Here is a 25310-nt window from a genome sequence, read left to right on the forward strand (position 1 = left end):
AAGGGCAGTTTTCCCTTGTAAAACGACGAAATGAATCTTGGTTATCGTCGCACGAAAACTCACTTTATTACACATTTTGCATCCTTTACTGTCCTTTGAATGGCGCTGCCATCTTACAACTCGCCTACGTTGTTTTGTGAACATTTAAATTATGTTCAGAGCTGTAATTGTTTAGTAAACATGACAATTACATAAATTAAAATGTACATCATTACTCGGTAAATATATGTAGAAAAAAAGGTTTGATTGTACTTACTTCTCCCAATTGTAAAGACTTTTTTAGCTGAATTGTAAGGAAATTAATCAACTTATTTTTCCTACAGTCACCCGACAATGTGGCCATCCTTGCACTGATTATAGTACAGAAATATGTTACTTACTTTGCCGCACATTTTTTACTCTGTTGCGCAGTTTTTACTTTGTCGCACACCTTTATTATGCAAATAATCCGTGTACGCTTGAAAATAAGTCGACAACACTTAAATACATACTTGTATATTACGACTACGATCTGGTGCAGCGTTCCCCATTTCGTTCAACGTTTAGATTTAACCTAACCTAATGTTGTACAGTGTTTGAAAGCCTAATTATTTATATGATTTATAGTAACTGTAGGGAAAATATAACACGAACACTAGTTACACAAATAACTATTGTTACCTACTCAACAATGAGTTACATGTCATTTGTGCCTTATGCTTCAGATACGACTTAGAAAGTTTTAATGTCGTAGTTAATATACTTACTCTTAACCCTTTATATTGAAGTACAGTGCAGAATCCTGGATTGTGCAATGTAACTAGTATTAAACCCTAAGATAACTTAGTTAAAATTAGAAATTAGTTTAAATAATAACAATAAAAAAACACAGAATCAAATACTAGATAGTAAAATATAACTCACTATCTAATGTAGCAATTGCTTATTTACCTAAAACGTAACATAAGTTATAACAAAAATAGTTATTTGTGTAGGCACTTTGCTACACATGAGAGAAATGTTTCTCGAGTGCAGAAAAGGCATTTTCACTCGCGTTATACATTATATTTTCCTACAGTTATTATAAAGCACATTAATAATTAGTCTCTCAAACATTGTACAACATTTTTTGGGTTAGGTTTATATCCAAAATTTGAACGAATTGGGAATAGCTGCATCAGTTGATCGTAAACAAAACAAACAAAAATTAAATTGAGTTTTAATATTACGAACTATCATTATACTACTCTTCCATAAAAAGATAACTAGGCTACACAATACACAGATCTCACTCATTAGTACCTAATTATCTCTTCTAAGCCAACTCAAAATACAACAGCTGTGTTCCCCTTCCTCATCAATAATGTAGACTCTACGAAGGACATTTTCAGCTTTTCTCCCACCTGTAGCTGAGCATTCTAGAAGTTGGAATTTCAAATCATCCTTGAAGAGTTCTGCGACAGTGTGAAGGACTTCTTCAAATAAATTGGCGACCTCAAGGACCCAGTTACTGACATAGTCGTTGAAACTAGCTTAAAAACTGTAAAACATCTGTATGCTTTAGTGGGCCTACATTGTGTTTTTTTGTTGGGTCAATATGTATTTGTTCTTAGTTTGTTCACTTGATAAATTCTAAAGGTTTACAATTTATTTAAACCTTCATTTTAACTGGTACGAAGAATAAATATTATTCTACTATTGGAGGGTACATTATCACTAGGACAATACTTTGGACCACAAGGCGACAATCAGGTATTTAAACCTTTTATTATTTGTCAATCAATTGGTCCGGAAACACCACAACAAAATATATTATGTTTACTATTACTACGTATTTATTGGCTATAGGTGACGATTGCCTATGAATAAAAATAAACAGTTCCCATAGCCAATTATATTTTACAACACATAATCTAGAATATTTTCTTTGTAAAAAGAGTTTTACCGAACGCTTTAGGCCATACATTTTTTCCATATTAGTTTTGTGAACATTTAAATTAGACGTTTCTTTTAACTAGTTATTGTAAAAACTTAATATTATTTGTACTCATGCATTATACTATAGTTCGGACGTGCTAATGCTAAACCAATGCTTGAGGAGGTCGCTTTCTAAGCGGCCGAACTATAGCAGGGCACACATTTATACATAAAATAAATGACAAATAATTGTATACATTTACCAAACGGTGGTTACGAAATGTTAGAAATTTTTTCTATTTCGAAACAAAAGGCGATTGCTCAACAAAGTCCCTATGCGGGTCTGAAATATCTGACTCCAGGTGACTGAAAATTATTTTTTTTAATATTTTCAACGCTAATCTTTTATTTACAAATACAGATATTGGACAGTTATCTATAGGTGACTACACAGTTAATTTTTATATGGTTAATATAACCTCTCCATAGTTTCGTAAACCGTCGTACTACTGACTGAATAACCAAATCATCACAAGAAGAGCCTATAGACACAACGTACTCAATGCACTTTACGCTTTTAGCAAAATATGTATACGGAACAAGTCGAGTGTAGAATGGAGTAGGATGAGCGGTGCTGATTTAGTTAAAAACTTTACTAGTCAAAATCTCAAAAGCGTCCAAAAGCGAGCGTCAAAAGCGTTGGGTAGTTCCTTACCCAAAAGCGTCCTTTAAAATACATCAAACGTAAAACAGCTGGATCCAGATTCGAAAAATCAAAAACCTAATAACTTTTCTCATTAATGAACTAGTAGCAATAGGAATACAGTCCATGAAACCCCTTATAGCATTCGGAAATTTACGAACAATTTAAATATACCGCATAGTGTTCAAATGCAATATTTGGTTAAGTATGGCAAAGGTTAAATGTTAAGTTACATGCATACCTTTGCTGTAGGCTTAAACAAGAGTCGGATGTATTCAGACATTCCAAACACGGACGTGATTTTACCGTGCAATCAAATATTGCCTCCCGTTTTGAAATTGAATACAGTTTCGTAAACATTCCATACATATTTGATAAACTATACTTGGTTGAAATACTCAATTTTATGGACATTAAAACGATCGTCATCAACTTGTAATTTTATATTACACATCGTAATAGTGTTAAAATTATTATTAACTGCGTTTATGTGGGTGTTGGATATTGGTAGCTAAGTGGTTGGAGTCTTTGAAGTCACTGCGAGAATTTAGGGTTCAATTCCTGGCAAATTCACAAAATATGTTGAATAAATTTGTAATTTGTACCATTTCCCATAAAAAATTTCAATTTGGTAAAAATTTAAAACAAATTTTAGTTATTGATTTACATTAAAACTGATGTATTTGTAGGTTGAGTATTATACATATTATTCATGTATGATAATCAATTATTAATAGCTAGATAAAAAACTAAATACATATTTAAGTATGTAAATTGATTATTTTTTTACTTATTTAAAAACATAGATACATTAAATTAAAAAGGTCTCCAGGAATACTTACATTTAAGCTGTAAAGTGGTATTTTTAGCATAGAATGCTACCAACATCAATGCAAAACATAATAGGAAATAGTATATTTCGTACCTAGGGCCGAAAATTAGGTTTTGCTGGCCTTAGATAGTTTTTACGATCGAGAGCGGCAAATCCATTACATTTTTCACCACTCTATACCCTATTACCACTATTCACAACAAAAATAATGCACACTGATAGTAAACACAATTAAAAATTTAAGGTTATGTGAAGAAATCAGCAATAATAATAATAAATAGTTGCTAGGCAGTGGTGACAATAAAACAATTCTATTGCAATGCTATACATACATACTGATTGAGTATAATGCATTCATGTTTTAAGAAAGTAAGTGGGCAGCTGATTTTACGGCCTTAGGGCAGTAAAAACTTGCTCGGTCCCCAAATGACGATGACAGCTGGCATGGCCAGCAAAACGTAACTTTTAGCCACAAATTAATGTATGTAAAACAGCTAAAAACATTATAGTGTGTTGAAATAGTAGTTTACGCAACGATTGCGTTAAGTAAGTCTTTACGACACGAGTAGAAAATTTAAGGCACGAGCCTTGGCGAGTGCCTTAAAAACTTCTACGAGTGTCGTAAAGACTATTAACGCGAGTTGCGTACACTACTTTACCTACGACCGTTTTTTAATTACTATCAATCTGGATTTAATTACTAACAATAACTACTGATAACTTTTTAGAGAGGTTATGTTTTCGTGTATTGTCATTGCCACTGAAAGTGATGCAACGACTTGTTGTATAATCAGCTGATTTCCTGTAATTACGTGTTTGTTAAACTCGTTAAATATTACATTGCTAGCAGCATTCTTACCATAAATAATATTGTATCAGGTACAATTCGGCAAATATTTCATTTATTTTTGGACTTCCACCAACTTAATTAAGAATACGCGAGTATCAACATGAACAAGTCGGATAAACAATTAAATTGGTCAACTGATCAGCTGATCAGCTGATTAGTTGACGTTCGAAGCATTACAATTTTTATTCTTTTCTCTCAATACTTGAACCTCATTGGTCCGTTACCTGTGTGGATATGAGAAAACTATGCGGATATGAAATGAAACTATGCGGATATGAAAGTAAACAGCTGTAAAGTGAAACTTTTCAATTCTAAGAACTGGACTGAAATGGCTACTTTAAAAAACGGTCGTAGGTAAATATTATTTCCTCATTATACATGTGTCAATTGATCAAATCTGTTTAAGTAACATGTTCTGGCATGTTTAAACTAGTCGCGTATGGCGTTTCACCAACAGGACTGGTGCAGATGACACCACGAATAATTAACAAATCTAATCCTTCTGAACCAACTACACGCTGACAGGGCAAAACCATGATTAACCATTCATTATGGCAGAGGGTATAGCAAACGACTTGTTTTAGGATTATCGTTATGGAATGAAAATACGATACTAATTTAGCCATTGTCGTAAATTATCATAAGTATATCATGCAAACATTTCCATTAATGTTATCTTTTGTTCATTCAATCTGTCTGCGTATAATGGATACGCAGAGAACTTGCATGTCCGATTAGTTTTCAGTTTGTTAAGTCTTTTACAAGTAGGTTTTGGTGAAGTTATCGGGAAATGAGAGTGAATCTCACATTGGGTGTCGTTTGGTCCTTTGGTAGTTTGAATAAAATTGGGCGTAGACTTCCGTTTCTGTTGTCAAAAACAACCTAAAGAAAATATCGATCGATATATCGATTATTTCATTCGATATATCGTTTTGTCGGTTAGGTTAACCTAACTTAACTAATCAAGGGATAAATTGAATTAAATAATCGATATATCGAATATTTTTTCATTTGGTTGTTTTTGACAACAGATACGGAAGTGTATCCTAGAATTGGATTTACAGGTTCTGAGTCGATTTCAAAATAGAGGTTCTGTGTTTTGAATCAGTCCATAAAAAAAATCAACGTAGAAGATTTCTCCATAAGCAGGAAAACGAGTATATAGCAATACATCTATTCCTTATACAAAGTGTGGGAAACGTAATGGGCTTAGCACTATCAAATATATTGTAACAAATAGTTTTATTGCTAGGTAGCTGAGTGGTTAGATTGCTAGCCTTGTGATCAAAACGTAGCCAACATTGTTCGATCCTTTAAAACTTAGTAGCTTTTTATGGGTCAAAACTGGCCGTAGCTTTCAAGTTTATTAGGCTATTGACATATAGTTAGCTTTCAATGGTGATTTCTTTTGTGATTTTGTATAAATAAATTGCTTGTCTCAGCCAATAACGAATTTACACAAATTAATCTTACTCCATTCTTCATCTACCACGATTTTTTTGCTTGTATAGACAACCAAGCGAGTCGTAGCCATAACAATGAGTAGGTGGTTGATATATAAGTATCCATATACACATAAATTATGGTTTTACAAATAAATAATTTTGAACAAGAAACAATTACACAAATTTTAGTATTTAAATTTAGTTGAACATGTGCGTCAGAAAATGTATTAGTAATGGACGAATGACAACGCTTTTGTAGTTCAAAGATGAATTTCATAATTAATTGTGCACCAGTACAGTTGAGATGCATGTTTAAATTTAATCACATTATTATTGTGTCAGTTACTCGCACTGAATTCGTGGAATGTAATAAACATTGTTTTATCTATTTGTTCAACATTATAAGCAATAACGTTTGACAAAGTTCTTGCTTTGTGTTAAATATTTTACAATTCATATTTTACTACTCTTAGAAAATAATTGCATTGTTATTTAAAACATTTTATAAACAAAATGAAACAAGTTAAAATATATGTAATTATGCTATTATGTTTAACAGTAAGGATTGAACAGAACAATGTGATTGTTGCAATATTTTTTAGTTTGCATGTTATTTTATAGTAATGATAAAAACAATAACAAGTCAATAATTCTTAAAATGCCTCTGTAGAATCATGCTTACAAATTTTAGTGCTCAAGAGATTTATGGTTTTCTAACTATTCTTTATTCAACTAAATTAGGTGAACATAAATTGGCTTTAAAAGGGTTCTCACAAGAATTCTTTACAAGCTATTCGTCCTGTTGGCCATCATGTTTGGGCATTAAATATGTTGTTATTTGTTTGACCTACTTTTGACAACACTTCTTATAGTTTAAGGTAGCTACGAAATAATTAAAATCTTCCAATGTTATATAAGTTAATTTTACTAATTTTGTTTCAGGTACCTGTTTTTATATTTATTTTATGTAAGTACAAGCTAACCTAGTGTTCTATTAATTAATTGCAGATTCTTAATAAAATAGATTATAGCTTAGAATTCGTAGATTTATATATGTTTTCTTTGAACATAAGAATAGTGTCCTTGGTTTCTACATACGGAAGACAAACCAATTCGTATTTAATCGTGAAATATGAAGAATGTAAAAAAAAACAGAATATTTTTATCACATTTGAAAAGCTGTGTGCATACACTTTAAAATAAACATGTTACTAATATAGAAACCAATAATGTACAATTTCAAATAGAATGTAGCATCATTTATTCAGCACAGCAAAAATATTTTAAGAGTCCTTGGAGCCTAGACGTTTTAACTCGTAAAACAATAAAAACAACTACAAAGAAAATTTATAATCTCACAGTTAAATAGATATTTAAATTGCGCTCACGCTGTTGTTTGAAAACATATTTTTGGACGGTAAACACCTATTCAGTGGCTGTTTGAAATTAACGAAATTAGCTTAGCTCTTAATTGCTCCATTTGCTTATTTGCTTGTCAGCTTCAATGGACTCTCTTGGAGAACAATTCAAAACTACAAAGAACATTTCTAATCTCACAATTTACTAGATATTTAAACTATAATAACTTTGGTGCCGAAAAATATTATTTTTGGACGATAAATAACTCTTCAGCAGCTGTTTGAAATTATCCAAAATGGCCGATAGTCTCCAAAAGACTCTCCTCACATTACGACGCTGGAAAAATGTTCATAAAAATTACATAAACTAATTTTATTTTGAAAAATAAAGTTTTTAGGAACCTACTACTGGGAATAAAAGTAAATCATAATGTTGGGCCATTTACAACAATCAGGCCTTATTGTTCCCATGGGGATGACAAATAAACATACAGTTGATCGAGCTTACACTAAGCTAAATTGGTATTTATTGCTTGATAATACTTTGGATTTACTCTGATATATGAATGAGAGAGACTTATTAATATTTTATTTAACATGCTATGTATTTCCCCTGTAACATGTATCTACCTAAGTGAGGGAATAATAATGAATGATCTTAAGAAATACATTTTACTCATTGATTATGCACATATCTTAATATATTTATGCATTCTCTATAACTAACATAATGTGGTTGTAAATAAAAATAAAAAATACTAAATAAAATTAAAAACCTAATAGATTAATCGAGTACATATAGAAATACACTAAGAATTTTTGGTATATTGTTCCGTTGTAGGCCTGCAAGAGGTACCTCCAAAAAGGGATTGCTACCTAATATGGTCAGATCGGATACCCAATTAATCAGAATTGAAAAAGCCTTATTTTGTGAATATTTTCCATGCTTTAAATTTCAAAACTAGCACGAATTTATGGTCTTGTTTATACAGTATTATTGCACAAGCCGAGATTCAATACAGCAGGGGAAAGATCGATCTAATATTGATATATTTTTCACGGTTATACCGCAGCCATTAGGTGACATTTCGTTTGACAAAGAGCTGAAGGGAAAAGAATTATGATAACTGAATTCTCTGTCAAAAGAAGAAAGGCGGGATCATCACAAAGCATGTTATTGAGTTGCAGATAGGCATCTTCGCCTTATTCAATTTTAACCAAATACCATTATTACACTGTTACATTTACATGCAATTTGTGTATCCCTTTCGTTTTTATTTTATCGTTCTGAAATAATGCATGTGATAGCGAGTGTTCGTAAAAACGTTCATGTTCGAATCAATTGCGGAAGTATGTTACTTTTGTAATAAAATATTTTAAGTAAAAAATGGCAATAAAGGCTCTTTTAGTATATTGAATAAATTAGCTTATCACAGAATAAATAGTAGGCAGAATGTATTTTGTTACATTACAAACATAAACAAAATAATGAGCAGGGAGGGCGGTTTAATCTTAATATTCTCGTTGATATGTTGGTAATAGACATGCCTGTTTTTGGATGAAATCCAAAACAATAAAAAATACCCCCACCGCAGCAAACCTGCAGATTAAGCGAATTTCCATTCGCCTTATTGGATTTACACTAAAATCTCTCCTTAAAAATATAACATTTATCAAGATTTATTTGTATTTAAATAGCATTAGTTTAACGAGTACTTAGGTTTGCTGCAACAGAGAGGGTAAAAAGGTGTTTTTGTAAAATGTTATTAGTTTAGTATTAAATTAACGCATTTTCCAAATTTTATCAAAATATGCTCATAAACAAGCAAACTACAACAGTTTACAATTTTCTCCATATGAATAACATGGGAATTTTAAATTTACACTTTTTTTGAATTTTCTCCGCAACCATTAGGCATACAATATTGCTTCAATATACTAAATTATTTCTTTTTTAAGCTCTACAAAATGGTTGGGAAAGAAATTCCAAATTTTTTTGTTTTTAGGGTCAAAAATGGGAAAAGCCTTTTTTACCCCATAAAACCTCCCATAAACCCCTGCTCCCATAGTCCGATCATGCTGGTTCGCGAACTCGTTCGAATAAACGTAGGTTTACACGTTTGTACCAAATTTGATCAAAATCTATCGCACTAACGGACACATATATAAATACAGTATATTTAATATATATATATATATGAATTTGAACGGATCGTGTTTTCGGCCTCTAGGGACCTCAAAACAAAAAAGTAAATCGGTCCCGGGTCCAGGTCTTACCATGACTACTTCGGTAATAGCTTATTCCCTATATGGGAAATTCGCTATAAGCTTTGAAGTGCTAGTCTTAACATGTTTACCATGAGCATTTCAGCGAAGACATTTTCTTCTAAGTATTCCTACAGTTAAAAAGGTAGTTAGTTCATTGATGAAATATAGTTTTCAATTTCTAAATGAATCACCACTAGTAGTTGTTGGGAGATACTGTCGCCAAGCAGATTGTTATAAGCAGCTCGACTCACTAAGCTTACTGAAGTACTTATGACGGTCTAGCGTTGGTAATGTATCTATCAGACTTACCCTGAAATTATTAAGTAACATCTTCTACTTCCATCAAATATTTTAACCGGTTACATACTTTGGTATCACTATTAATGATTTACTTACAAATTACTACTTTCGTAGCTTTACAAACCAGTAGATTGAACACATCAATATATGTAGCCAATTTTGTTTTCTGTATTATTGCTGTGAAGGAAGCGGTATTTACCAATTTAAATGTAATACAGTTTCATCAAGTAGAAATAATACAAAACAATGGTCGTACACCATGTGATAACATTAATAATCGAATGGTTACTGCATTGTCATTTTTTAGTTATTCGGAAATTGATACACATTCGAAAAAGAAAATTTATTGAGTAAAAATTGGGTCTGGGGTATTCTCCTACAAGCTTAAAGAAACTAAATGGACACACATATTGTTTTCAACATAATTTTTAAATGGCAAAGATTATGCACGATTATATGAGTTTCAATTAAGTTCGATAACACGTTTAAAACTTATAATCTCTATGTGTATGTACTTATATAATTATTTGATAAAATTATAGCAAATTATTTGTCATTTTTTATTTTAAGGTTTTAACGTGTTGCAAGATTTGTTGATGCATCTGAAATAAAGTTATGCTCAATAGATTATGTTCATAAAATTAGCATTGCTATTGAGCTATAAAGTATGTTATTATTTCAGTAAAAAAAAAACACAGCTTTAGAATTTTGGGATCATTATACTACTATATAAAGAAAATATTTGCATTGTGTAACAACAAAGTTACTACTTTGACCACCAATGCGGAAGTCATGTCTCCCTGAAGATGGCACTCTATCAAGGCCGAAATGTCGGTGGACAGCAGTGTTGTATTTTCCACACGACCGACCCCAGAAGACCTCACATTTACTATTAGGGAATTTAAGGTACTTTCCTTTTAAGGGAACATTCATTATTATCGATAATTCCTTTTCGATATATCGATATTTTATTGTTCCCTTTTAACAGGAAAGTACCGAATTTACAATCACAAACACTATACGATAACACATGTCGGGTTATAAAATCCACACATTCGATGAATAAACCTTACCGTACACGTTTGGATGTTTATTTACATAAACAAATTATATTGAAATATCTTCGTCACCGGTTGGCAAAGGGATGTTGCATTTTTGTATTCGACGACAAAATATACCAACAACATTGTGTGATCATTAATCATGCTTTGATCTACCTGCAATTTGTCCAATCTTTTATCCACCCTTCCACAGTCGATGAATGTTTCAAAGCTACAATCATCGACTATTTTCCCACACATGCAATAACCCATGTTTTGACATCAAGCCCACATTTTTTGCAATGTTTGAACCATAAAACATTTATACGGTTGAGCATCAAAGAACTATGCATGTTTTATATTTGTGAACTAGTGGATATGACATGTTTGTGAAATGTTTGAACAATATTTTGATTTGGGCAGTGTTACTTATTTATATGTTAGTTGTTAAACAATCTAGGCCGTCGAGTTATTCCTGTTATTTGAATTTAGATCTTATAGCGGCTAGTTTGATTCCGACCCATCTGAATCCAGATTCCATTTGTAAAATGGGTTATGAATTAATGATTACATCAAACAAAACTACCAAAGTTCATATAAGGCCAAAGATTATTCAATCCATTTTACTCTCACCCTGATTCGTGTTCAGCTTGAAATGCATAGGCTTAAATCATGACGCTATAATAGTGGAGATAGTAAAAATATAAAAGAAAATATGCCATCAAAATTGTAATAGATTGTATAAAATACACTGACTGTTTTTTCCACAGACACCTGACAAAGTGGGCTTTCTTGCACTGATTATAGTACAGAAAGTGCTAATTGCTTCATTTACTTACTTTTGCCGCACTCCAGTACTCCAACCCAACAACACAAAACAGTGTGCTTTTATTAGGCACGTAATACAATTACGCTAGAAAATAAGTTGGCAACACTTAAATACTTCGTCAGCTGGTGCAGCGTTTCCCATTTCGTTAAACGTTTGGATTTAACCAAACCGAAAGAAGTGTTGTACGATGTTTGAAAGACTAATTATTTACTTGCTTTATAGTTACTGTAGGAAAAATATAATGTGTAACGTGAGTGAAAAGTGCCTTTGATGCACTCGAGAGAAATGTTTACGCACTAGCCGCAGTTGAGACTGAATTACTGAAATTATTAATATACTATAATAAATTGATATTACTGGAAATAATTAAAGTACTTCACACACTAGTTATACAAATAACTATTGTATAAGGATGAATTAATTTATGTATTTATTTATTTATGTTTTTGGTCGAGTCTTAGCCAACTCATGTATGGTAACACTAATTGAGTGCAGTGACGAACAATAGTCGTACAGTCAAGTTTAGAGTAATTGTGCTCAAGTTACAACAGAGCATTGTTTAACTTTATATTGGTATAAATAGTTGGATAGTAGTTACGTTTGGTACGTATGGATTCACAACTCCTTAGTAAAAATTAATTCTTAAGTAATTGTGTCGACAGATTTTCAAGTTTGATTCATTGAATCTCTAATCGAGTTTGATTAAACTAAACTTCTCTGTAAATTAAAAAATGTTTCTAGTAAAAGATAAACTTGGTTCTTTCTCTTTTCCTGAAATGTTTATAGTTTTAAAGGCTATTTTTTGTCCATTTAAAAAAAAAACACTATCAATACGGATTTCGTCTGGTGAAAAATTGCTGAAAATGTGTTTTGAAATCATTTAAAAATTTAAAACATTCTTTAAATAATTATTTGAGGTAATTAGGATGGTTGATTTTGTACCCTTTCCGATTAGCAAAATTTACCATTAGATTGATTAGAAACTAGACAAATTTGACAGCGTTGAAAATTAGTGGTCCTATACAGTATCGCAGATTACAGAGAGTAGGCCTAGCAGGCCTATACTCACTTATAGTCAGTAATGTTTATTGTTCAACTCCCTTAAACATGAGTTGTTTCTCATGAGTTAATGTGTTTTATGTTGTCATTTTGCCATGTTATTCCTATAGCTTAATGTCGTGATGGTAGGTTCATTGGTTTTTGTGTTTGGTTCGTTATTGAACAATATTATCAGGTTGATATTATGATTGCTTTGCCGTAAGCATAAATGGTAGGTTACGTAACAGTTTTTGTCGTCAATCCGTAAAGATGACTAGTCTCGAAGCATTATTATTTAATTTTTTAATGCGATAATATAAACTGCACATTTTCATTAATAATTATAAATATTAAGGACTCGATCGTATTAAATGTCCAACTTATTTTCTTAAAGTTACTTCAATAAGATTTTTTAATTAGAAATCATCCATTTGGATTTTGCTTATATTTTTCAGTTGGAAAACCCACAACATGAATATTTTTTCGCAATACTTAAAAATCTGAATTGGTTGAGGTTACCAAATGAATTTTAAGCATATGCATTTTTCTTATGAACTTTGTGATGTTTTAACTAAGTTTCAAAAATAGCTTTTATCAGTTAGATACGCATGAACTAAAAACAATGCAAGACAGGATAATGTTTCTAATTCCGATGTTCATTATACATTCGATTTTGTTTTAAGTGTTTTTTCCTATACGAACAATTATGTATAGGCCTAGTTGTAACTAATTTAAAAAATACAATTCATATAATATTAAATGAGAAGCGGATGAATTGCAGTGTCGCTGTAAAGTTTTAGATGGAGTTTATAATTTCACTAGAAAGGGAAAAGTCATTGAAACTTTTGCTACACAATGGAAACAAACCACACCTTTCTCTGTAACTCCATAACCTCTTCCTCCAATTTAAAAGTAACATAAAATTAATTTGCACATATCAATCGTTGAAGTTCAGTTAGAAATCTTAATCTGAACAAAAATATTACACAGTAAATATAATGGTAAATATTTAATACATAGTACTTCTTTTGTTTTTTAGGGAACTCATGATTTCTGGAGTAAATACTTATATAAAATTATCTAAGAAACGAATCAATTAGCCCTTATAAAACGCTGGTATAGAGTTGGGTATATACCACATTATTGCTTGGTCAGCAGATCCAACCCTAATGAACCATAAATAACCTCTATTTGTATCGTTGGTTTGACACCCTTAAGCGGTCTTCCGAAGAATACACTTTGTTGCTATTGCTATTACTGTATAGGCATTGTCTTTTGGATACTGAATTATCTTAATAGTCAATGATAAGCGTAAGGCATAATTTTTTCGTTGACTTTGGGTACTGATTGAGACACTTTATCTCTACGTTTTCAGGTTTTGCCAGTTTTTTCCTTTTTTTTCAAAAAATAAGATACATAGGTCAATTAACTTATCTCCAATTATAATTGCATCATGACAGAAACTTATATCCGTATTTCAACTTGAATATGAGTTTTAAGAATGAATGCAGGATGGAGTTAGATGCTTCACGTAGCATTGTTACTTGCTAAGATCAGCTGTGTCCTTGGTCAGGACTATTATCAATGTCCTAATGATTGCAAAAATCTAATAATTTAATCCTGGATTGGGCCGGCAACATTCTAATTACTTGCCGGGAACCTTGCCTATTCAGATAACCACTATAACTTATGTTTCTCTATTTTGTTGGTTAATAGGAAATAAAACATTCAACAGCTATGGGTGGTTTTAAATTGAATCAATAGTTTGCAATGAGTTTCCATTTACGTTTGAATAATTATGATTTTTGCTTTAATGAAAAAAAAACTGAATTGAACAATAGCATTATCTGTCAGCGATTAAATAAAACTAACATGTGTAGGAATTTACACTTGTTGTTTAGTGAAATGAATTACATTAATCAATAATTTCCAATCAATAATAAATCATTTAATCAAATATATTGTCCCACAACATAATGAAAAACAATGCACAATTCGTGCGAGGATAACTACATTTTAGTACAAAGTGTGAAATGTATTCAAAATATTTTAAAAATGTATCGTGAAATCGCCATGTGTTGAAATATTCTAAAGACCCTTAAACCTTTCTTTACATCAAACCATTATGATATGACACAACAAGCTAGAAATAATTATGAATTATATAAATCTTAATTAATCGTTGTCACCAAAAAGACGTTTCCTAGTAATATGTTTAGATTTGTGGTTCCACAGTGATTAAGCAGTTCGGCAACAATGACATGAATATTTTTAGAATAAAACGTGTTTACAAATAGAAAATATCTACATTATGAATTAACTACACCAGAAATCGTCCTACGATTATCCAACGCTATTTTAGCTTTTAGTATTTTTTTTTTTTTTTATTTCAGATAATCCATAAGAAAGTATTGGTCCAAGTAGCTGGATGAGATTTGTTTGTTCAATATAAAGCAGGGTAGGCCGCCTCCGCAAGGTAAAGGTTAAAGAAGAGCGTTACACGTCGCACGTGGGGCAAATCCATCAAGGTTAGGTAGACACCAATCGATCAACTTAAGGTTACAAGATTTTTCCCAAACCAGTTCAAATGGCTATTTTTACTCTGTGGAACATTAGGAGATTAGGATTTTCAAGGTGCTCTCTTTTAATTTTAAGGTGCATAAGTTCATACTACATTCATCTAGGAGTAACGAAATATTACAAATGATTGAACTTAAAATCCCTTTTTAGCCCTTGTGGATGAAAACGCCATAGTATATTCGTATTGGAAAATATTGTTCAATAAATTTATCATGATATAAATTGCGGTCGTTAACAAGACCCTATTCATCTTAGCTTAAAATTAATTGTGAAATATGTTATGCTTGCCAATTGAAGAGATTGTTATAATGCTGTTATTTATATAGTATGTATATTTTTAATGTCATATTCAGCTCACACAAGTCGGTGGCGCAGTCAGTGACCACACTCATAGCAGACACAATCGTTAATACACATTACTTTATAAGTTAAATGTAAAGAAAATTGCAACGACTGCGTAAATATTAACAGCTACCAGGTTTGTGATATGAATGTTTGGTTTATTTCATTTTTAAATTTTCAGAAACCTTTGCATAAAAAAAATATTTGGAACTAAATACCTCAGCCACAGCAAACCTGCCGACTAAGCAAATATCTACTCGTCTGAAATTACTTTCTAATAAATAAATTTAAGTAACATTAGGTTTAACGAGTACATAGGTTTGTTTCTACAAAGAAACTAATAAAGTGTGTTTTTAGTAAAATATTAAGAGCTTAGTATAAAATAAATAAATTGGCCAAGTTTGATCAAAGTATTTCTATAAACAAGCAAACTACAACATTTTACAATATTTTCCATAAGAATGGCATGGGAATTTTAAATTTACAATTTTTCTTCCGTTACCAATAACCGTACAAAAACACTTTGATATACTATATTATTTGTTTTTTTAGCTCTTTAAAAAGGTCTAGAAAAAAATTGAAAAATTTTTGTTTTAGGGGTAAAAAATGGGGAAAACCAATTTTTACCCCATAAAATCCCCCTCACCCCGTTCCTATGGTTGATCATACTGGTCCGCGAACTCATTTAAGTGTATCACGTCATACACCTTCAAGCCAAATTTCATTAAAATCTGACAAATACATGCATATATAAACATTTGAACGAATAATGTTTTTTGCCTCTAGGGACATCAAAATGAAAAAAATATCGGTCCCGGGCCTAGGCCTTACCGTGCCACGTACGGTAATAGCTACTTCCCTATAGGGAAATTCGCTGAAAGGTTAAGAGGAATTGATAAAAGGCTTACATTTGCAGTCAACACAAGCCTGATATTTCAGATATTCCAGACCCGCATGTTGGTTTTGTTGAGCAATCGTGTAAATATTGCCTTGTGTTTGGGGATAGTATACAGCTTCGCAAACATTGTATAGCATTTATCTGGTTAAAATATTTTATTATTCTATTATTTTACTTTATTTGTTCGGGGGGAAATAAAAATGATGGCTACATTGTGCAAAGAATGATTTTACATATTCCGTTTGGATAAAGTTGTGCGGCTAGTTATATCTTTCTTTTTTCCTTAACCAAAAAAAGACTTGTGCGTGAAACGTGTAAATCAATGCAATAGGCGCGCCGGTACAAGTGTGTTTCAAAAAGAATCTTTCGATTTTATAGGTTTATAATTTATAACTAATGATCTTACAGACGATTAATTTGGTATTAAATTATAACTCATAAAGTGTTTTACATACAATTTAAATGCTCAAATTGATCCTCTTAAGATGGTCATCGTATGTCTACACCTTAGCATGTCTTAAGTGATGAATTCCAAACCAAGGGTTGGGTTCGTGAACTGAGAGCTTCCGAGGGACTGAAGTTGAAATTTAATCACACATTTTTGTATGACATTATGTTTTTGGCCTACTAAAACTGAAGCTGTACCTATAGCTGTATTTTTGTCAAAAAGAAAATAGTCAGTCCTTTCAGTAAAGGCAATAAAAAATTTTCCACCATAAAAATTAATTTGAAGAGTTATTTAGAGATACAAATTTGCTGCTACCTGTCAGGTCGATATCAGTGACCTTGACTGCAGTTATCACTAGAGACGTCCTTGTGTGGGTGGGAGGGGTGTACAGCTACCCCCTCCACCTTCTCAGCACAGCTCAGTTGTTTAGTTGCCGTTGTCACGTTGTGCTGTGTGGTTGTAACGTGTGTTGTTGTATGCATTAGTCTACATTCATTCTGCAATATCTCTGTATTTCAACTCAGGTAGGCTTAAACGTTTTTAAAATATAGGCTAAAATAATTGTAAAATTTGCGTTTACTTAAATTATTCCGAAGTAATAACTTTTTAGAACTACATTTTTCAGAAAATAACGAGAAAATATAAAAATCTAGACAGCTATAACAAACACGACATTGCTTATTTTTTTTATAAAACATGAAATTAAATTACAAATTACAACTTACGAATTACAAATTACAAATGTATTACTAAATTAAAATCGGTATATGGTGCAATCGTTAATGTATTTATTTTTCGTCATATATCCAGACGTTTACACTAATTTAAAATGACATAAGAATGTAGATAATCTTATTCTACAATACTTCTATTGCCTAATAAAAATATCTTTTTTTCAAATGTGCATTCTATCCCATTACTTTTACTAGACACCCAACAAAGGAAACATTACTGACGTTTTAAAAACAAGTAATACGATTTCAATTCTTTTCAGCAGTTTAGGCTAATTGTTCATAAAAATCAAGAAATGCAATTAAAATTCAATTTTAAACTTGTTTTTGAATAATCATTAAATTAAAAGACTCATAAATAATCCATCACAAAAATAATTTTTCGAACTAGCTTTCCTTCCTGATTAGCAAGTTCAAAAAATTATGATAAAAATTATATCTTGTTATTATAACTATATATATATTATATCCGTCTGTATAATTTGGTGTGTATGTAAACACGTGTATTCAAAATAAATAATCTCGTTAGTTTACAAATATTTATAACACATGCCAACTAGATAATTTTTTATTTGTATGACTAAATAAATAGTACATACATAAATAGTGTTATTTGGTATTGAAGAATCATCTCTAGCAAACCGAAATATATTTTTATACAGGTATAAAAATCTAGAAGTACAAAAATTATAGCTTTTCCTCACGATAAGCAAAACAAAAATTAGAAATCGATTGTTATGTGTCACCCTCATAGTTGAGAAAGATAAATTATAACAGTTAAGGATTGTGATCTCCTTTTAGTTAGTAGTTACACTCTTCTCCTGTAAATCTCAGGAGATATCAAACAGCATTTAAAACTTATCCAAAGCGCAGTAATATATCTTTATCAGTGTCTGGCATAGCTTTGACATCGGAAGGCAGCCAGTCGGTAATATACTGTTAGTTTATAAAGCTCTAAGCTTTAAGCTAACTATCTTTTATTTTTAGTATATAATACTTTAGTTAATAGAATACTGTACAGGCATAATGTTGGAATTCATAAATCTAATTTTATTTGGGCTAAGCGTTTGAGTAATATCGGTTAATGTGTCTACTGTGTTTAGAAATTTGCTTAGATGTTGTAAAACAATGTTTTAAATTTACTTGCAACAAAAAGTCTCTAAGTTAGTTTAAAAATGTTTAGGTGAATTAAATTGGTTTTGACTAAATGTGTCCAAACCCTACACATTATGTATATACATATGTATGGAAAAGCTTGGGATCGAAACCTATTGAAACCTATACTGAAGTGTAGCACGGTAGTTATTATAATACTTACAGACCCTTTTTTACAATAAAGTAAACAAAACCTAAAACTGGTCTTACCTTTAAGCATATTTTTTAAAATCATGAAATACGTCTCCATCCAAAAGGTGAAAATAAAACATTATCATAAAATAAAAAAACAAAATTACGTTATTTAATACAGTCTCATCGTCATGATATTTTTGACTTTGAAAACGAGAAATAGCCATGTCTAAAAAGTACATGGTTGGAAGTACCTGATAACGCTATCAGGAAGATAAGAAACAAACATTTGTTGTAATTCCGGACTCAAACAAGGAACTACAGCCTCACTTTACAGCTCTCTAGGTGTTAGTGGTCCCGTATACAGGGAGTCCCGGAACCCTACCAATATTTTAAGACATTGTTCCTAGATAAGAAACATATGTAAATACCATGTATAAAAGTGTTTAGCTATTCACGCAGCCACCATTTTTTATTCACTTAAAACTTTTTTCTAAAAAGTGGTTAAACATACGAAGTTGTTTGCACAAACATTTATGACAATTATAAAAAATAATGATGGCAATTTCCAACTAAAAAACTGTTGATTTTCTAAAAATGAACAAAGATAACTTTTTAAAGGCGTTACAATTAAAAATTGATTGAGACCATATTTTTCAAGATTAGACGTATATAAACAGAGATATATCAGCTTTAGTAGTACGTTGCACCGAGTGTACACTTTAAAACTGAGTGTAAAAAGTTTCAGGATCACTAAAGCTGCCATATTTCAATAATAAGGCGTCAATCAATTTGTTATTAAATTCCCTTTGAAAAATTATAATTGTTAATCTTTTGTAAAATCAACGGTTTTTGAGTTATTTAAGAAACAAAATTTAAAATGGCCAACAATTTTTGTTTTATGAATTTGGAAAATTTTACATAGCTGTTTTTTTTAGCTTAGTCTAGTTTTCATAAATGTTTCTGCAAATTTTCAATTCCGTATGTTTAACCACTTTTTAGAAAGAAAAAATAATAAAAGAAAAAACTAAATGGCTGCTGTGTGAGTTACTAAGGACTACCGGACAGTTTAAATATGATATTCAGTTATATTTCTTATCCAGGAACAATGCCTTAAAATATTGGTTGAGAGTTCCGGAACACCCTGTATAGTATAATATAAAAAAAGGTGTAGAACATTGACTTGGGATAATACAAGAAGAGTTACCTTCCTACTTTAAATAATGAAGTTGGTTTTAATGAGTTAATTTTGGATATGCATGAGTGCACTGTTGCCAGAAAAATCTTGTATTTTGGGGTAGATTTAACCACATGTGCTTTACTATTTAGTAAAATATCATACGATGCGCTTCCCACACATTGTTGTATTTGCCACAGCAAACCTGCAGACCATTTAGGCATACCTGTTGGATTTTCAGTTAAATCTTTTAAAATTAAATTATGTTTTAGAAGTACCTAGGTTTGCTGCTACAGGGAAGGTAGCTTAGTATAAAATAAATAAATTTGCAAAGTTTTATAAAATTATGTTCATAAACAAGCAAACTACAACAGTTTACTTGTTCATTAAGGTTGACGTGGAAATTTTAAATTAAATTTTTTTTGAATTTGTTTATAACTGAACTTATGGTTTCACTAATCAAATCATACACTAGAGTTATAACAAAAAATATTCTTATTATTTTTAGAAACACACAACTGTTAAAATTTTTCAAACAAATGTAGATTATCGTGTAACATTCCTTTCTGAGAGGATTAACAAAGTTTCAAATGTAGTGCCTTTGTCGTTGGGGTTTGGCAAACGAGCAAAATGACTAAAAGAGGCGAAATGTGACTGTAATAAAGATTTATTGCTTCCTACTCAGAAGTCGCACAGCTGGAATCTTGTGTAAATTAAAATTTGTTCCGGATTTGTGAGAACCTTCGTAAAACACTATTTTAATACTTATAAAGTTACGTACGATTTATATTCTTATAATAGTAAAAACAAAATTCTTCAATAATACTTTAGTAACATTAATCATGGTCAACAGTATAATGAGTAATATTTTGTAAATATGTGTTTATTGTCTCGAGCCACAGGCAAGGGAAACGTAATTAAGGTACATATTTTCAACCGCTTACAAATCTAAATATCATCACCGTACTCTAATACAATTTTGGAATATTTAAAAATCATTTGTTTATGTACATTTATAAAGAACGGTTAACTTACATAAACCTAACTATTTTTAACATTGAAATACGGAATTATAAAAGTAAAAATAATCTGTTTGATCAACAACGATGCAGGAGTTCTTAAAAATTAAAAATGTAATATAAACCAAATGGACAGATAGGTTTGGTGTTGACCGTGTTTTACACAAAAATTTGTATTTATTTATTTTCGTGTGTAAATCAATAAATGTATGAATAAATAATAACATAATAATAATAACATAAATTATAATAATAAATAAATTTTAAAAAATACCAACAACTTTGGCATTTTATGCGGTTTATGAGAAAATGGTCCATATCTTCTAAAGTTGATGTTTTTGTAAATAGTATCATTAATTAAAATGGCCATTAGCTCAATAGCTCAATGAAGAGTGGTAAATGGAGCCAGAATTTATCTCGCTTGGAATTAAATAATCTTTATAAATGCTTAGAGTAATTACAATGTGTTGGAAAAGTTCATGTATGTTTAATCAATAAATATAAACAGGCACACTGGCATTTTATATATCATGAGTAAGTGGAAAATATTAAGGGTTAAGCATAGGTTCATATGGATCTCAAAATAAATGTCTTTATCTTAGATAATGTAGCCGCAGATCCAACCTCAAAGTTTCATCGACTCTATTCAAAATGGCGGTGTTTTCAAGTTTCTCTTAAGTTCCATTGTTGTCAAATATAGTAGTAATGTGTATTTCCTATTTCATCGGTAACAGCTGTTTCATCTTGGTACAGCCTAAACCATCAGATGCATTGTTAACCATTACAATTTTTACTTAACTACTCAAATCAGCTGTTGTGTTACTATGAATCACAGCAGTTGAATATAATCGCTACAATTACCCTCACGCGATAGTGTTTTGTTTTCTGGATTATGTATTCATACGCCAGTTCCATTATGCAGTGGATTATGTAATAGTAAATAGCTATTTCGATGACATGGATGAAAATGGCACGAAAACTTATCAACACAAGTCATTTGAATTAACAAATAGTTCTATGCATATTTCAAGCATCTATTGCGGTGTCATCCCATAGAACATGTAGGTGGATTATTTTCCTGAACTACACGTTTTAGTTTTATTAGCAGAGTTTTGTTTGGTGATATACTAACAATTTTAATCCTGATAAAATCAAGAAGCTTTTAATGGTTTCAAACCTAGATTCATCTGTACTTGATAATTGGGCCTTTGAAAATTGTTCTCTCTATGGAGTTAAACTAAACATAGTAGCAAAATTGTCATATTCAACTTTAAATACGCATTCTAGTTAATACAATGAAAACGTGCCTTTATTACTCCAGTAACACGATTATTTATTTGATGCATTATATGTATGTACGTAAAAAAAAATGACATAAAGATGCTTTTACCGCATTGCTTACGAAAGTATTGTATTGATTTTATCTTTCGCGCTGATTAAAACTAACCAAACATATTAGGCTATTTTCAATTTTCACCTTATTTCAGTGATCAATTAGTTAATAATACTATCTAAAAAATTATTATTTTAGTATGGAGTTTATTTTACGTTTTATATCATCTGATTTCGTTACTGGACCATTAAAATTTTGCTTGAATTTTTTTTTTTTTTTGCTGATCAGTCCTTAATAAGCCCTTGTATGGAAACAAATCATGTCAATTGATGGTTCATTTGAGGTATTAGCAAATCCTAGGTGTCTTACTGTGAATAAATTTCGCAAATTTTGAAATATTTTCATTAAACTTTACTTCTAAAATCTTCAGTCGTCCAATACCTTAAGATTAATTAAAACTAAATTACTACCATCAATGACTATATAAATAGTGTTTATGTAGTCAATGCCACCATTCCCCTTTAAGAGTTAAATTTAGTTAGGAGAGATAAGTATATATTTCGAGCTAATCTATGTATGTGCCTTCTAACCAATAAATTAGTCTTAAATTTAATAATAATTTATTTTTCTCGTATAGCTTTAGAGGAACCAACATCTTGGTGATACAACATCGTTACTTAGGTAAAAGCCATTACCTATTTGCTTGATGTGGACGAAGACTAAATAGATAAAATATGCATAAAACATAATTAAATGTTTATGAGGGTCCAATTATAACCCAGTAAACACAGAGGCTACTTTGATAAGCCTGGATTTTCATATAAGATATATAACCAAGCTTGTACTTTGATCTTATGCGGTGAGACGTTGGTAGGATTGCCCAGAGCTGCTCACACACACATGCACATTCCTACTTTCATTACTCTCTAGTATTATGTATTGAGGCATTTTAGATATCAAATTAATTATACATGTGAGTTTTATATGTTTTGCAGAATTTTCATCTGTCGATGGTATTTTTATAAGTACTCTCTGAATTGTTCTAAATAATTTTATTCATTTGTTTAATTTGATTGGTTCACACATAAAGTTAACATTGTTTATAAGATACATTCGCATGCAACAAAAAATGACCTGATATTGAGATTGAGTTTAAAAGTCACATTAAAGCCATGAAATACTTAGCTTTGCATAAACAGTTACTGGAAGTGAAGTGAATAGAATATGGCAAAGCTTTACTAGCAAAGAGTGTGTTGCTTCCCTTGTGGTTGACGTCTCGGACTTTGGTGCAAGATAGACGGGTTAAGGGTTCGATCCCCAGCACATCCACAAAACATATGGGTGCAGACCGCTTGTCCTAAAAGCGTTTGAATACATTTCTCCCTCTTCCTACAATACCTTCTCAAAAATGGCACTAAGATCAACATACAGTTCCCTGACATACTGCTCTGTACGTGCAGTGGAGTAGAGTTACTGGGAGCCCAAGTTCGCTGGCAAAGCAAAAGCATATCCACAAATAAGACTGCTTGTCCTAAAAGCGTTTGAATACCCTTTTCCCTCTCTCTACCATACCTCCTCAAAGATGGCACTGACGTAAACAGAAGAAAAATACAGTTCCCTGACTTACTGCTCCGTACTGCAGTGGTGCACAGTTACTGGGAGGCGATGGTAAAGCTTAAAGCAGTTCCCAAACAGACGCATTGAGGCCCAGCTGGCTTGTTCCGGTCTGTAACAATGTGTTTCCTGTCTCATAGTATGTCTCTGTCCTCGCCCTACAACCGTGTCAACAATGTACACAACAACACTGGTACACATTTATTTAGGCACCAGCAAACCAGGGGTTTAGCTCAAATATCAAACAAGCTAGAAACGAAAAGACTGGTTATACGTGTTTTTAATAAAAATTCTCAATTTACGGATTCAATCTTTAGGCTAACTAAACAAACAGAATATTTAGCGGTAATGTAATTTAAGCCAACAATATACCAACTATATTTACTAAACATTATGTTTCTTAGCTGCGCTTTTCGCTAAGACTCGGATTCGCCAAGTACGCAGAGTTAAACCCTCTTAACTCATATACGAAATATGTTATATGTTCAAGACCATGTACACATTATACTTCATAAATGCATTTTTACTAGCCTTTATATTTTCTAACTAAATTTATTAGTTGCTGGAATTGCCCCCTCCTCCCTCCTTACACAATTCTTTAACTCTGCCTATGACGTCATTGACGCTTATATTGCCAAGACAAGTGTACCATTTAATAGGTAGTTAATTTCTATCGTCCTGTGATACAACTTTATTTCAAAGCTGATGCAATAATTGTAATATTAACAAGTTTTCCCGAGCGAAGGGTGGCCCACTAAACTAATGATGTAGCATTAATTTTAAAAACGTTCAGACCGATACAATGTCTGAAGGAGATTTTATACAAATTCTGAGTAGTATTTTAGGAGGTAAAGTATCTCCACAAAGACAAATTACTGGGATAAAGGCAGACGTGAAGGAATCTACTTCACAAATCCTTTACTTGGATTCACTTTAGCAGCCAAAATATTCGGTAAAAAATATGATTTTAACAAGATATATTCCATGTACTCAGTACTCGATCATACAAAAATAAAACTATGCTTTGAAAGATAAAATAAATAATCATATCAACAAATGTAATATAATTTGATTTTACTTAATTTTATTCTTCAACTTGTACTTACATTCAATAAGCTATGGTTCCTGTAAGTGGCATAATGGGAAATTAAATTTGGTATTACATCCTGCATGTTGAAGAGAAGATGCCATATTCTAGTGGAAAATATTATAGTGGACTGTAATTATGTGAGTAATGATGAGGATTAATGATCCAGTAATTTGTTTTAGATATCACTGTAAACTATTATGTTACCTTCTTTGTTTAGTTTTGTATTTCTTAT

The 25310-nt window shown here is 31.3% G+C and overlaps 1 protein-coding gene across 5 annotated transcripts in view; it reads left to right on the plus strand.

Annotated features, from left to right (window-relative positions):
• The window catches only part of LOC128988879 (tyrosine-protein phosphatase non-receptor type 13), a 340673-nt gene that overhangs the window by 94478 nt on the left and 220885 nt on the right, over nt 1-25310 (plus strand). Inside the window, exon 1 of one of the 5 annotated variants that reach the window (XM_054410622.1) lies at nt 17263-17351. The exons of 3 other annotated variants lie outside the window; for them this stretch is intronic. The gene's annotated coding sequence lies outside the window, so the exon portion shown is untranslated. Of the gene's footprint in view, nt 1-17262; nt 17352-25310 lie in introns of those variants that run through there. One more of the 5 variants, XM_054410620.1, reaches the window with a different exon arrangement.

Source organism: Macrosteles quadrilineatus, unplaced genomic scaffold (assembly GCF_028750875.1).
Source record: "Macrosteles quadrilineatus isolate MER2022 unplaced genomic scaffold, UCM_ALF_1.0 Scaffold_3__2_contigs__length_128488019, whole genome shotgun sequence".
NCBI classification, from domain to species: domain Eukaryota; kingdom Metazoa; phylum Arthropoda; class Insecta; order Hemiptera; family Cicadellidae; genus Macrosteles; species Macrosteles quadrilineatus.